We start from the raw sequence: 14,681 nt of genomic DNA on the forward strand, positions 1-14,681 counted from the left end.
CATCTGTTTTGGTCTGATTGCAGCTTTTGCCTTCCCTTGGTTGCCAGGGGCTACACAAGTTCTTTATGAATTGGGAAAGCCCCACTTTTGCTCCTGGCTACTGGGTTAGTGTTGCTGAATGCTAGAATAGGACTCTGCATTTTTATCTGTAGGTTATCTGAGTGAGAGAATAAAGGTGAAATGAGGGGATGCATGCGACATGCTAAACAATGAACTGTGCTTGGACAGCATCTGAATAGAAGCCAGAGGAATAATTTTAATGTATTGCCTACCTACTCATTTTTTCCTCTCCAAAATATTCTTCTGTTACCCAAGTATATTTTTAGTTTTTTTTAATCTGGTCAACATTTCATTCATGCTTGTGTTGAATACATTGTTCCTTCAGTTTTCAAGAGACTGATGCCTGTAGAGAGGGAAACCATTTTCTTAATTGCTGAGGCTGAGGTGAATGTTATTACCCTTAGTGCTGACCTGAAAGAACCTTTTCCTTCAGGCAGTCTCATGAACAATTTAGCCTTTGATGTTTCTTAGCTCCCATTGAATCAAACAGGAGTCTGTGTAGAAAAGCACGTAGAAAATTGTTCCTTTAAAAATGATTTTAAGTATATTTTGTGCACTTGTTAAATTGGTTGTAGACTGACTTTATTCTTTTTAAAGGTACAGTGTAGGTTCTGTGCTTGCCCTTACTTGTGTTTATTTTAAAATTAGCAGTGCTTTCTGTATTAAGGAACCTCCAGAATAGAAACTTAACTAATAAATATGAGCTTGTATATGTTCCTAATAATGGGTAAACTTGAGGATATGCTAAGTATTTTCCTCTATATGGGTAAATTAGCAATTCTGATCTGGTTTCTTCTGCATACGAGATTTGTTGGCCTTTAATGAGGACTTGGAAGAGAGTAAAGAACATAGAAACAGTATCTGTAGAGTTCTAAAAAACCTGATGATTTTTCCAAGTTGGGAATGGAAAAGAGGCACATTGCATGAGCATCCCTTTCAGCTTTAAGAGATCTCCTCCTTGCAGACTACAGAGTAATGTCAAGTAGGAAAACATCCAGAATATTTTACTGCCTTAGTTTCACTTACGGCAATCTCAAACACACACAGACATGCAGAATGTCTTTATTGGGTCTTTTTGCTCCAGTAGCTTAGCTTAGTAGTCCTCCTTGCAGGATGAAGAACCTAACAAGGAATGGAAGCTGTCCTTCTTGTAAGAATCCTGATGTGTGCACATAGGAAAACAAAAAACAAAATATGAGATGGCAGAGTTGAAAGGAGAAAATGAATGGAAAAATTAAAAATAATATAGGAAAAAAAGATTAAGTTTGTATGATGTTTGCAGATGTTTTACTTCGTATTACACAAATTGTATGAACAATTCAGCAGGGAATGAATGGCAAGAACTTTCCTGGACCCATGTTGAGTGATTCTCAGCAACTGAGAGAAAGTTTTGATTCTCTGACCTAGCAAGTGAGTTATTTCTCTCATGCAGTAGTCCTGTGTAATACTCTTTTCAGAAACTGAAGTGATATGCAAGCTCTTTGGAGGAGATGGGGTGGGGCAAGCTTTACAGTCATAAAAATTGGTGCATGCTTTATGCAAAGTTGATAATATGATGTTGAGAACTCTCTTGTTCGAAAAGGAAACAATGTGTTAATATCTAACAGGAATTTACTCCAGGTTAAAAATTCTGCATATGGAACATTAAAGTAAGATTATCTATTTCATCTGAATATTTCTCAGGTTGTGTAGCTCTAAACACATCATGAATAACCAAGCTCCTCCTTATCCAGTCAATACTATAGGATTTCAGTGCTATGTTGGAAAGGCAAGTTGCCTACAGCTACCTTTAGTCATTTTTTGCCTGATAGTGAAGTGATACAGTGTACTTTAGAACACTTTAGCTATTTTTTGTGGCGAAATCTGCTACAGAAGGTGTTAATCCAGTATACTGAAACAGCTTAAAAATCAGATATCCTTTTTTTCCACAGTGGTTATGTGTGTTTAGAGTCACTGGAAACAACACACTTCAATTCCCATAGCTGCCTGAAATTGTAGTAGCGGGGCAGCCATGCCATACATGCCCCAATTCTGTTATGGGAAAGTAGCTTGTATTGGAGAGGCTAGGCAAAGGAGTAAATATTAAAGCCCGTGAGGATCACCAGAGGTTAAAGAGAATGTTGCCTTCAACCTTATGCTCTGTGTCCAAAGGTATGCTGGCCAGAGAGCTGTGAAGTCAAAGCAGCAACAACTTTGGCTGTTGGCAAACTGTCAACTCATCGTGCTTGAAAATGTAAGCGACGTGCTGAGGCACAAGTGCACATGATTCACCTCATTCGTAGGAACAGTTTTTAATCTTTCTTGTACTGTGACATTCATTATGAGAGTAGAGCATTCTTACAGTTGATGGCCTGAGAACTCAGGACAGACAAAATAAATTTTAGCTGTCTTGCATTTCAGTTTTATCGGGTCTCAGAATGTCCACAAAAAGCTTTCATTATTGTTATTCCTGTTAGCTATGTCATATACGTCACTCCAGGCTGAATGAGTTCACTAGGTTCTGGAAGATTCTGATACAAAGAGAAGTGCTGCCTCTGGACTTCCATCTGAAGCAATGTGCCATTTTAAATTACAAATACTTAAGTGGCTGTATTTTGTAATTAGTTGTGAAATCTGGTGGGCTGCTGACTGGTATATATCCTGTAGTACTTCTCATCTGTTGCAGAAATGCTGCTGCTTGTATTATAAAATGTGAAAACTCCATTCTTCAGTTACCGTAGTTCGGTATTCTAGTGGCATAGACTGTGGGATCAGATGAAGCTAAAAAAAAAAAAAACAACCTTATTTAAGTGACATTTTATACATTGGAAAGGAAAATAGGTCTTGTAAAGGCAGTTCTGATTCCATTTCCCAGTAGCTTTCTGGATGCATTAAAGAAGGCGTTTTTGTCTTTAGTAGTTATTTTTTTGTTTGAGTATGTACTACTAGTCATAAAACATAGTGTGTGTAGTTGTCTTTTCTCTCTGATTCCAGCATCCTGTTACAGAGCAATCCTGTGAGAACTGAAGATATTATTGAACATGGGAGCCTACCGGGATGCGCGTGTGGGAGTGTGCTGGCTGTACACCTGAGCTGAGCAGTGGGAAGATAGATTAGCTAATGCAGGAAGTGATTGATAGCATTTCTGTCCTCCCTATCTTGTTTGTGTTACCCCTCTGGCTTGTAGTCTTGAGGTATACATCAGAGAATAAAGTACTGTCCTTTAGGCATTGAACAACAGAATATTTTGGTACAAAAACTATGGAAAAAGCTGCATGCTTGGAATGTTGATGTAGTTACAGTTTATTTAGGAAGAACTGCATTGTAGGAGCAGAAGGGGCTTTTTTTTTTTTTTTTAATCAAAAACAGCATTACCCGTTCCTCAGTCATTTAGAAGGTAAAAATAAGTCTTACATCCTTATGACGAGAAAGGCCTCTCCACTCCTTGAAAGGAACACATAATATGAGGCACAGGCAGCGTGTTGTGAGCCACAATACCACAGGATGACCAACCCCATCTAACAAGGGTTAGGAAAAAGCTGGTATATTCTGGATAGGGTTGCTCTCAGAGAAAGCTACAGGAGACTGAGCACTGTTGTCTTCGTTTCATCTGGGATGGAACTGTTTTCTTCACAGTGTCTGGTACGATGCTATATTTCAGTTCTAGGAAAAAATAATGTTGATTACACATTGATGGTTACAGTTGCTGCTAAGCAGTATTGTACAGAGCCAAGGCTGTCCTTGGTGAAGGATAAAAGGAGCTGAGAGGGAACGGAATCAGGACAACTGACTTAAACTGTCCAAAGGGATATTCCATACCATACAACATCAAGTGGAAGGTGTTTTGAAGGGAGTGGGAGTCTATCTCACTCTCTTTTACTGCGTGAGGGGCTTATATGGGCATTGGCTTGGGGGGTAGTGAGCACTCATATATATAGAGAGAGAGTCCTAACTATTATCCTTTTCTCTATGTTAGTAAATAGTTTTATCACAACTCATGACTTCTACTTTTTTTTCTTTTTTTTTCCCCCCGACTCTGTCTCCCATCCTACTGGGAAGGATGGGAGTGAGCAAACAACTGTGTGGTGCTCAGCCACCTGCTGGGGTAAATCACAACAACTGTCAACGACAAAACATCTTAAATATGTCCATGGGCAAAACATCAAACCCTGGTGAGGCAAGTTTTACATTGCAAGTAATTTGTATTTTACATCTGGGGAACAAGCAGACATGTAATACAGTGATGAGATGCCCTTTCACATATCAGCATTTTCTGAGCCTCTGGAGGTAGAATTTTAAAATCATCGATAATGGAACATTCTTATCTCAGACTTTTTTAGGAGTTGGCCCAAGTGCTCTCTAAGTTGTTGATGTTAGTGAGTTTTTTTTCTTTAACATCAGGGAAGTTTCAGAAGACTGACTGAAAGACAATGCCCTGCTAATATTTGAAAACATCAAACAAAATGATTCAAACAGCTGTAGGACTGTCAGCCTGGCTAAAACAATGACACGGCTGGCATCAGTGACCATTTAAAGGATGATAATACAGTTGTCTGCAGCAAGTTTGTGGCAATGGAACATATATTTTGTTAAACTAATGTAATGCATGTTTTTTATGAGATAGAAGTTTGATAATTTTATCGATGTCAAATACTGATAAAACGTACATACATTTCTGTCTAGTGTTTAGTTGAACATTCTGATAGTATGGAATTTTGATCAGGATTCCATTGAGATACAAAATAATAACATTGAAAAATGAGTAAATTGTGTCTGTGAGAGATCCTAGAAATATAACTGTAAATTGAACTCCCATACAAATGTGTCTTTCTAGTGGAGTCACTAGTATAAAAACAATGATCCGGACTTCTTGTCTACTTCAGAAAGGCAGACGTTAGCAAGGTCAGCTTTGCAGAATGTAAGGCTCTACATTTGGGAGCAAAAATGCAGGCCATAGCAACAGGAGGAAGAAATTTTCTGTTGCTGGGCAGGAGTAGCAGTGAAAGATATAGGGGATTGGGTGAATATCAACTGAGTTCAAGTTCATGGCACTGTGCTGCAGCCCAAAAGAGTTAATTCTATTCTTGATAGCCTGAACCGAAAGGCAAATTTTAGTAAGATCTTGATCATTACTTGATCATTTCAGTAAGACCGTTAATGACTTGTGGCAGAAGCAGATCAGCTGTTGTCTTTATTTTCTCTTACTATGAAAAAGTTGATTTGCTTTAAAAAAAAAAATAAAATAACACAGCCAGAATAAGATTGTAATGAGCTGTAGTTCACAAGTGGAAATATAAATTTGCTATGTTACATAGCATTGTTGTGTGATAATGCTATAATAGGATTAACTGCATAGCTCAAATGAAATGTAAAATTGTGGATATTTTGCAGTCTTCAGCTCTGCTTAAATTTCTAAATTCTTGTTGCCTTATGAGTTTTGTTCCTGTCCCATAAAGAAGAAAAATATTTACTGGTTGTCTGCCAAAATTTCATTTTGAAAATTCAACTTGGTTGTCATTACCACAGTTCTTCAAAAGCTGGGGGTTCGTATTTCTTAGCATGCTCTCTGTGGGACTTGATCCCAAGTGCTGCCTTATGTTGTAGTGGAAATCCCTTGACTTAGGGGAGTGAGCTTGCTGGTGCAAGTGTGTTCTCAGGTCCTTATTCTTCCACAACTATATTATTTATTCTGAAACTGGTTCAGATTTCTATACTTTCAACTCTACAGTTGTCTCATCAGCTGGCTTCTTAATCAAAGAAACATTTACTTTTCAGAAATGAAGACCTTGTTTCATTCTATGGAGGCATCAGAAGATTGACTGTTGTGCTGCAGTTGAAACCAAAGAAACACTAAGATGATTACTATTAGATGCTATCAATAATTAAGCAGAGTGTGTTATCACATGAGGTTTTGGGGAGGAAATTTTTGTCTTTTTGTTTTCTTTTATTTTCTTGTGGGCATAGATCACTATATGCATCATGAAATACTGTGGATAAATTGTTATGCATTTGTTTGGTCTTGTGAAACCACTCCTTCTGCAATTATCTTTGAATGGTATTGTAGTGGTTTTATCGTCTACTCCATTTTTTCAAACTGCAAAAATACTGTTATGTTTAGAAACTGGCCATAGCATTTGCTTTGTGGTATGAATTAAATGACCAGCCAGTGCATCCTTCAGCTTGATGTGAGTCACTTCTCTAAGAGTACAGTGATTCTGGAGCACTTGGATCATCTAGCAAGCTATTGAAGCTGAGCAGGCTGCTACTTTCACTCTTTTAGTAAAATAAGAGAGGTGAAGGTTATTTGAAACCATGGCTTTAGTACCCAAGTGAAATGATGGTGCATCTAAGGTAGAGAAGAATGAAAGAGGGGAAAAAGCAGTGGATAACATGTGGGAGCGAGACAGTGTAAATAGAAATGTCTTACACTTTGGCAGCTGCTAGGTCAAAATAAGCTGCAGTGTGAATATGTGGTCTTAAAGACTAACATGGTTGAGGCAAATGATTAGCTGTCCTGAATGGATAACTTGGGGTTCTGTTGGTGGGCTCCCCAGCCTGACTGATGCTGGGCAGCTATAGTGTGCTTTTCAGTCCAGAATGTGCTCTGACCCACTCTAGTGGAGCAGCAGTGAGGGATTGTGCATTGTTTTTTCTTTTTCTATTTACTTCAGTACACCTATTTTTCTCATGCTGACGTAAGACTTTCTGACAGCATGCTCTGGCTGTAGTCTTAGCAAAAATGTTCAAGTTGAAAATTTGAAAGCTTAACGATATTCAACTTCTTAATAAAAATGCCTTTTTATCAACTCTGTAGAATCACTCCAGATGTGTTCCCCTCCCCCCTTATTTTCTCTCTGGTCTCTTTGAGTCTTTCTAAACAATATGCTTATTTATTTACAAGAGGTTTTCTATTCGTCTTTGAATTGCAGTCTTAGCAAGTTTATTTTCAGTAAGTTTGCTTCAGGGAACTGTACTGTTAGTAAGAGCTGCAGAAACAGAGAATCAATAGTCAGGAGTAGACAGAGTTACATGACACCCTAAAGGCATCAGCACCATTTGTGTGGAGAGGTAAAGGAGCAGACAGTCAGCAAAATTCATGGCTTGATGTGTTTGTACAAGGTAAAGCCTTGCGGAAGCTGCATGCCTGTAGCTCTGCTGGAGAGTAAACGAACCAAGAAAATTCTCTCCATGTTGAGTAAGTTGATATATGAAAAACTTTTTCCCTTTGATTGTTTTGTTATATTTTAAGAGGAAATCTTACTGTGCTGATCTTTTTTTGTACTATATGAAGTTGATGATTGCATTTGCAATTGTGTGAGAGAGGGGTAGGCAGTGAGAGAAGTGATGGAAGTGAGGCAAAATTTTGCGTTCCTGAACAGCTGATGGCTATCTTGGATATTGTATGTCCCAAAAGCACCAAGTCCAAAGATTCAAACTTCAAATGGTGGTACACAGTGGTTCTGTACTTCTGTAACCTGCTCACTTTTTCAAAGGTTGTTAGATGCTTTAGAGATGAAATAGTTTTTTAATCTCCTTGGACAGAGCATGTTTGTGCACAAGCAGTTTGTACAAGCAGCAGTGTTCACTGAGGTCAGTAAAACTGCCAGCAAGATGGGAGGACTGTCTAGTTCTGCTTGAGAGCTTCCTTGCTCATTTAACAATATCTCTGAAAATTAGGCCTCCCACATCCTAATGGTGTGTGGTGAAGAACCAAGATGTTGACAATGCTGTAGTAAATTTGGATTTACTGCTGAAAGAAGCAATAAATTTTAAAGCCTCTGTGCTTTAAAATGACAGTAGCATTCCTTCTTGTTGATAATATTTTCTTGTTAATACTTTAATGCTACCTGGTGTTTAGGATGCAGGAATTTTAAGGAATAATACCATGGGTAAACATAATATAAAAGAAGCAAATACTGTAAGGAGGTGTGAGGAAAAATGCACACTAGAAAAAGGAAGGTGGCAGAGGTACACAGCCTCACCTCACTGTGGTGGGACCACTTCTTTCCAGGCAGCGTGGTTAGGCAGGGCTGGATGGGGGACAGCTGCTGGCTTAGGATGTGTGGCCCCAGACATTAGCAATTCTTGTTTCCACTAAGCGGATCTCTAAGGGAGATTTGATATTTTGTTACCTAATAGTACTTGCCATTATGCCTTGCATTCTAAACGTGTAAGAAGTTGTATACTGATACAGATTTGGGCAGCGTGCTATAATGATTTTTTCTTTTGCTGTTTGCAATTAATAGCATACAAGGAAAAGATAGACACTGAGTTGTTTTTGGTGTGTGTTGCATGCTACAATTCTTGACCTGAAAACATCAGGTGGCCAGTTATAAAATGGCTCGGAAACTACTTGTTCTCTATTCTTATTTTGTTTCTTCTGTGAGGTGTTGTTTGTAAACTCAATAAAGAGTAAACTAGTAGTCTCCAAAGCAAGCATCAACATTGTAAGGAACTCTTCTTCCTCTTTCGCTTAGGCTATGAGAGTGGGACACTGAGATTGTAAGGAGCTAGGAAGCAATTGTGCAAATGAAACAATCTAAAACTCATTCTGAGAAAAATGGTCAAGAAGTTCCCTGTGCATCTGCTGAAAACCGCTGTTCCACTAGCTCATATTTGGATGTGCACGGAGAGATCTGTATTAGTGAAGATTTTGGCCTTGTGAGGTTTTATGCTGCATGGAAGTTTGGGAATGTTTACACAGTGACAGTCAGGGCTGATGTGCTTGGCAATTTCTTTATCAATCTGAAGCGATATTCTTAATTTTCACAAAGTCAGACTGAATGAGGTCATGATACAGAAAACAAAGAGAGATTAACTGACTGTGACTTGATTCCTTTTAAAAGCAGTGGAAAGATAAGCAAAAATTAACTTGTGGCTCAGGTCTTGATTGCTATAAAGGGAAAATTTTGATGGACTTAAAGAAGCTTAGAGGGGCTGAGAGGTATAGAGGTGATGCAGCTTGGTTTTCCTGGAATTTAAGGTGCTAATGCTTTCAGAGCCCCAGTCATAGAATCATAGAATGGCTTAGATAATCTTTCAGGTCCCTTGCAGCCTAGTTCCAACTGCCTGCCATGGGCAGGACTGCCACCCGCCAGCTCAGGCTGCCCAGAACCCCCTCCAACCTGGCCTTGAATGTCTCCGTGTACAGGGCATCCACAGCTTCTCTGGGCAGCCTTTGCCTATGCCTCACCAATCCCTGAGTAAAGTCCCAAAGATGGAAGGGAACTGCCAGAAGAAAGGTGTGAGTTAATTAGAAAATGTTGGATGTTGGAGAAGAGCCAGCTGACCTCACTGACTTGTAAAGATTTTTATCACACTTTTCTTGGCTACGTTTTTGCCATTGTGCTCAAATCTAATTCCACCAGGCATTCCTACTGGGATCTCAGCAGCTTTTTTTATTGTCCTGTTGTCATCCGATGATGAGGTTTTTTTGGTGGTGAATGTGGACTTTGCTTTGCTTTGACATCTCAATCCATCCCCCCTCAATTTAAATAAGCAATATGTAATTCAGTTTTTGGATGTGATCATGCTTGCCTCACAAGTCTGGGGGATGGTGTGATGTGAGGTTTCAGTGGAAATGTTTAAACAGGTTAAGATTTTCTTTCCTCTTTGGCATTTTATCCCATGTACTTGATTTCTGTAATGATAACTTTATGTGGGACTTCCTAACTAAAACTAAGAAACATTATTATTTTTTTAATTTTACTTTGAAATTATAACTGCTTCCATCTCCTACAAGCATCTGAGATCCAAGCTGCATCAAGTGACTCAGAGAAATGCAGTTGGGCCCTGTTATTCCCAAGAACTTGCTCCTAAATGTACATGCTCAGTGAGTGTGTATAGCATAGAAGTTTGGCACGTCTGTTTCTTGTCACAGAGCAAGTGTGTGTGCCGGGACTTAAATATGCATGATTTAAGGCATGGAAGATATAAAGGCAAGATCTTGGTGTTGGCTTTTTGGAGGCTGAGAGTTGTTTGGCGGGGCAGGATATTGACCAAATTGAGGTGAGACTGAAACGGTGGATGGAGAAGCAATGGAAATGCTGCACTTTTCATTTTGCATTTTGAACACAAGTGGAGGCAGGTTTGGAATTAGTTTCAGCCAGGGAAGACATAGACCATAGGTCTAGCAGCTTTAAAGAGCTTTAAATCTTTATTTTGAAAGCTTACTGCATCCTACTAATGTCTTGATGCTTCTGTGGCAGAAGAGCTGTAGGTCAGATTTGTCTGGGAGATGGATGTTTTCTTTTGTGCCTCTGTGCATGGTCCAAATTGTGAATTTTCTTGCTGTTATGGGATTTCATAATATACTATACATTTTTTGTATAAAAAATACATTTTAGTGTGATTGTAGCCAAACAACAAAAACAAAAACATCCTAAATAGATGATTAGAAGGATGGAAAATGTCAAGTGTGGAGTAAGCTTATTGTAGCTGTCAGACATTTTAAACAGTACAGCCAACAGCAAGTTTGGTGTGCTGTTCTAGGTGAGGTCACACTGGTTTGCTGCTAATGTGCTGTATTATACTGCACTTAGTCTTGTGCTCGCCAAGGAATGTGAAGAGATTAGTGAGCTGCTCTTATCAATCAGGAGTCAAATGATCCAGAATAGGAACACAGAGTTCCTAGTGAAGGATCAATGCGTGCAGGACAGTTTTGCTAATTAGCTTTCTTTGTTTTTATTTTTTATTTTTTCACATCAGTAGCATTCTGCATACCAACGTAACTAGGCAGTGTACAAGTCATTGTTACAATCCATTAATCACGGGCATGGAAGAACAGTGCTGAGGGAAGGATCCCTCTGTGTTATGTAAGTGTCGGGCTGCAGGTTCTCAGTCACCTCATCTCCTTCCCTTAGGACTTCTCATCCCAAGAGGAATAATATATTAGCCACCTTCTGCACCTGACAATTTCTTTGCAGTGAAATCTATCAAAAGGCATGGGATACCATGCTGAAGACCTGTATGGAACTCTACGGTACTTAAGTGCACAACATCTTGATAACTTCCTTCCCCTGCTCCCTTCCCTCTCTTCAGTTTTGTGAAGTTACTAGTTGGAAATGACAGTGGCCAAAGTCTGAATAAATATCTTATACATGGTATCTTCATTCTTCCTTAGAAAACTGACTTTGTCCTTTTTGCTCTTCCCTTGGAGAAGTGATGGAGATCAGTATCTTTGAATATTCTGGGAAATAATTACCTTGTAGGGAATTAACCTGCACTTTAGGGCGCTGAACCACAAGTAGTGTTGAGATGCTTTTGTTGTTTAAGTACCCTGATGCTAAGATGCTTGTGGATTTTCACTTGTCAATCTCCTTTGGGAGCTCAGCTCTTCCCCTTCTTTGCAGCCTGTTCTGCTCCTTTCCCTTGGCTGCAGCATGAGGCAACGTGAGGCTTGATCCTTTCCTGATGTGGCACAGTGGATCCTCATTCTGAGCTCTGGAAGTACGGACAGAAGAGCACAATAGCCTTGTGGTGAAAGAGCCAATCTGAACCTTGACTTTAGTACTCTGTTTTGTTTTGCAGTAGTACTTAGAAAAGGATACAGAAAGATGCTGGTGTTTTGTCCAGGGTTAGAGGTCACTGTTGCAAGGTCTCTGTTCACTGCTCAGACAGATTAAGGTCTGACTTTTAAAGGCAGTAAAATGCTGGGTCATTGGTTTCTCCTCACAGTGTTTGTTAATCTGGATAGATGGATGAATCTCAACTGCAATGTTTGCTAGGTAGAAAATGGCTTGTTAACATGCAACTTGGGGAAGAAACACACAATTTATGTATAGTTGAAGGGACATGGATTATGAGGAAGGGTTCTGGGTGAAGTGGTCCCTAAGCATTCTTTGCCTGTTTCACAGGCATTTGTGAATGGCTTTGGAATTGTTTATACAGAAATCACAATATACTCATACAACTTTTCTCAATTTTTTCCTCTCCCCAGAGAAGTCTTAATATGGGCTGTTGCTGTGTTGAGGGGTGACGACATTTCTTAGGCTCCTGGAGTGCCCCACTCACTAACAGTTCCTCTGATTTGGCTGTAAGATTAGTGATTTTTCAATTAAAGCAGAATATAAAAGTATTGCCCAATTAGAAAGCAATGGTGTGTTTGTAAGTATCCTTGAACGTATTTATCTGTCCACTGGGAGCACACAGATGTCTGCTGGAATTTAATTTATCTGCAGCATGCTGGGGGTGGGGACAGAAAAGAAGTAGCCAGAAAATCATGGTTGCTGCAATAAATACCAGGCTTCTCCTAGTGACCTGTGCTGACTGCAGAGCTTATTACATCTGATACAAGCATAAAACATCAACTCGGCAGTGCTGTTCTCCGGCTGCTCTGCATCTGTACCAGCATACCAGCACTGTTCTTGGCTGATTGTTGTGGGTGGTCATGAAGAAAAGGCGTCACATTTTAAAGCCTATTATTATTATTATTAAAAAAAAAGGGAATCTGTAAGGCAGCACTGCTCAGTAAGCAGCAGCAGCCTTGGTTCACTTTTGTGGAATGGTTTCTGGGGCTGGAGCCAGAGGTACACACCAGCTGTGGTGAGCAGTGTGGCTGCTGGTGAGGGTGCTGCTTCCCAGAGCTGACCAGTGTCCTTTGCCTGTATTGTCTGTCTGGGGTTCCTGTGGCACTGGTCTGTGTTGCCTGGCGGTGATACCCTGCCACGAAGTGGAGTGCTCAGCGTGGATGCAGTGAGCTCCCTTTTGGGGCATGGTGCTGCTGTCCATGATGCCCACAGCCCTGGCTCTGGGCCCAAAGGTGAAGCAGGGCATTGCCTTCAGCAGCCTGCGGTTCTTACAGGTCAAAATGCAGTGTTTCTGAAGGGGACCCTAGCAGTAAGCTGGAGCCAGCCTGAGCACCTCTTCTGTCCCAAAGTGTTGCAAGTTGGTGCCTGCGTTCAGCTTATTTCCTAAGGAGTTTAGCTGAGATTGGATTATTTGCAACTCAGTGGGAATTGCTGATTTACTTCACTAGCAGCAGCTTCAGAATCCTCACATTTGAGCTTTGGGTGAAGGCACGGGATTTCTCTTTGCTGGGAAACCATCATCTGTGTTTCCATGGCATCAGCCTGGAGCGGAGAGCAGCAGGGAGGGCTGCACTGCAGAACATGGCGACGAGTGCTGTGCTTTCCAGCCGGAGCTTAGGACTGTCTGCCTTAGTACTGCAGAGTAGATGGCTTTGTGCTGCACTGCTAGAGCTCTTGCAGAGACATTGCTATTTCTGCTGCCTTTTCTTGACTTTTTTTTCTGAAGATGGGGCCATCGCAGACCTGCATTGCACTTACAGCTCCTTCTTCCCTAGAGATGTGATTTCTTGGCTCAGTACCTCCAGCCTATTGAAACCAGTTTACCTTCCTTGTATGCTGCACAAAGCTGGCTTTTGCCAGTGTGTCACAGCTGTAATACAGGTGCATAGTTGTAGCTGCAGCATTCATATGTTGCATGATCTCTTTAGCCAGTCTGTGTGCCAGCTTTGACTCTTTTCCAGTTGACATCCAAGAGCAAGGAGCTGAGTACAATTTTGGTGAACTTCTGTGGGTACTTATGGGTTTATGTTATTCAGACATTAAGGTGATCATGGTAGTTTCACTGGTAGTACAAGCTACAAAGTTATGCATGTGTAAACAATATATAATTTAGATGACAAGTATTATATAACTTAATACTTCTGTTTTGTATTTCATCATTGCAAATCTCCTTTCAAGAAATAGAATATACTTTTTTTTTTCTCTCCAGCTTGGTAATGTGTGGTTGGCAGCTAGGTGCAAGGCAATGAACTGGATACAGATTAATAAGCTTGAGGGTGCCCTGCAAAGTAACCTTGTGTAAGGTGATGTCAGAATTATGTCAGATATCTGTGTCAGCAGTGGCACTGCAAAAGACCTCAATGGGAGAGGCAGCCCCTGCAGCAGGGCAGTGGCTGTTACCATCACTTGTGATGAAACTGAGAGAAAGACCAGCAAGCGTTTTGCAGGATGTGTGCTAAAGCAGCTTAAACATCTCGTGTCTTCACGGCAGCTGCAAAGAAGAAAGAAAAATGTATTGAACTCTGAATTTGATTTGAAAAGAAACTAATAACTGATTTCCACCCCTAATTAGATTGGAATAAAATGTTCACATTGGTCTGACTTTCTCTGCAGCTTTTTCTAAGACAAACCAATACTAATAGAAAAGTTCAGCTCTGTAGGGATAGTATCACTTCAGGTTTACCACAGTGAGCCTATATGCTCTATGCAGCTGCATAGGAATCATCTGAAAAAACAGCGTGGATGGCAGAAATGAAGCTCTTCATTGCCTGTTTGATTCCCAGCTGCCTCTGTGTGCCTTGCTAAGGCTCAGTCTGTGTTCCCACCACCCCCCCAATAGTCTTGTTGATTCCAATGGATGTTGTCAAGGATGTGATGTTTTTGCAGGATTGTGTCCAGCTTTGCTTTCAAGGTCTTGAAATTGAAGTCTTTTTGCTAACAAAATAAACGTGCTACCTTGTCCCTGAGCCCCCAGGCAGGACTTGTAATGAAATTTCCTTTAAAATTGAGAGCACTTCAACCTTGATTTTACATCCTACAAACTGGAGTTGTTTGTTTCAGGTTAATTTTTAATTTCCTGTCATAATTGTGGTTGTCTTCATACTGGTAAGCAGA

General features: G+C 40.2%; 1 protein-coding gene across 1 annotated transcript in view; it reads left to right on the plus strand.

Annotated features, from left to right (window-relative positions):
* Positions 1–14,681, plus strand: part of SERGEF (secretion regulating guanine nucleotide exchange factor) — a 123,392-nt gene that overhangs the window by 57,124 nt on the left and 51,587 nt on the right. The window lies entirely within an intron of this gene.

The sequence above is a fragment of the Cyrtonyx montezumae genome, unplaced genomic scaffold (assembly GCF_038088225.1).
Source record: "Cyrtonyx montezumae isolate F1298 unplaced genomic scaffold, pur_monq_1.0 scaffold_10, whole genome shotgun sequence".
NCBI lineage: Eukaryota > Metazoa > Chordata > Aves > Galliformes > Odontophoridae > Cyrtonyx > Cyrtonyx montezumae.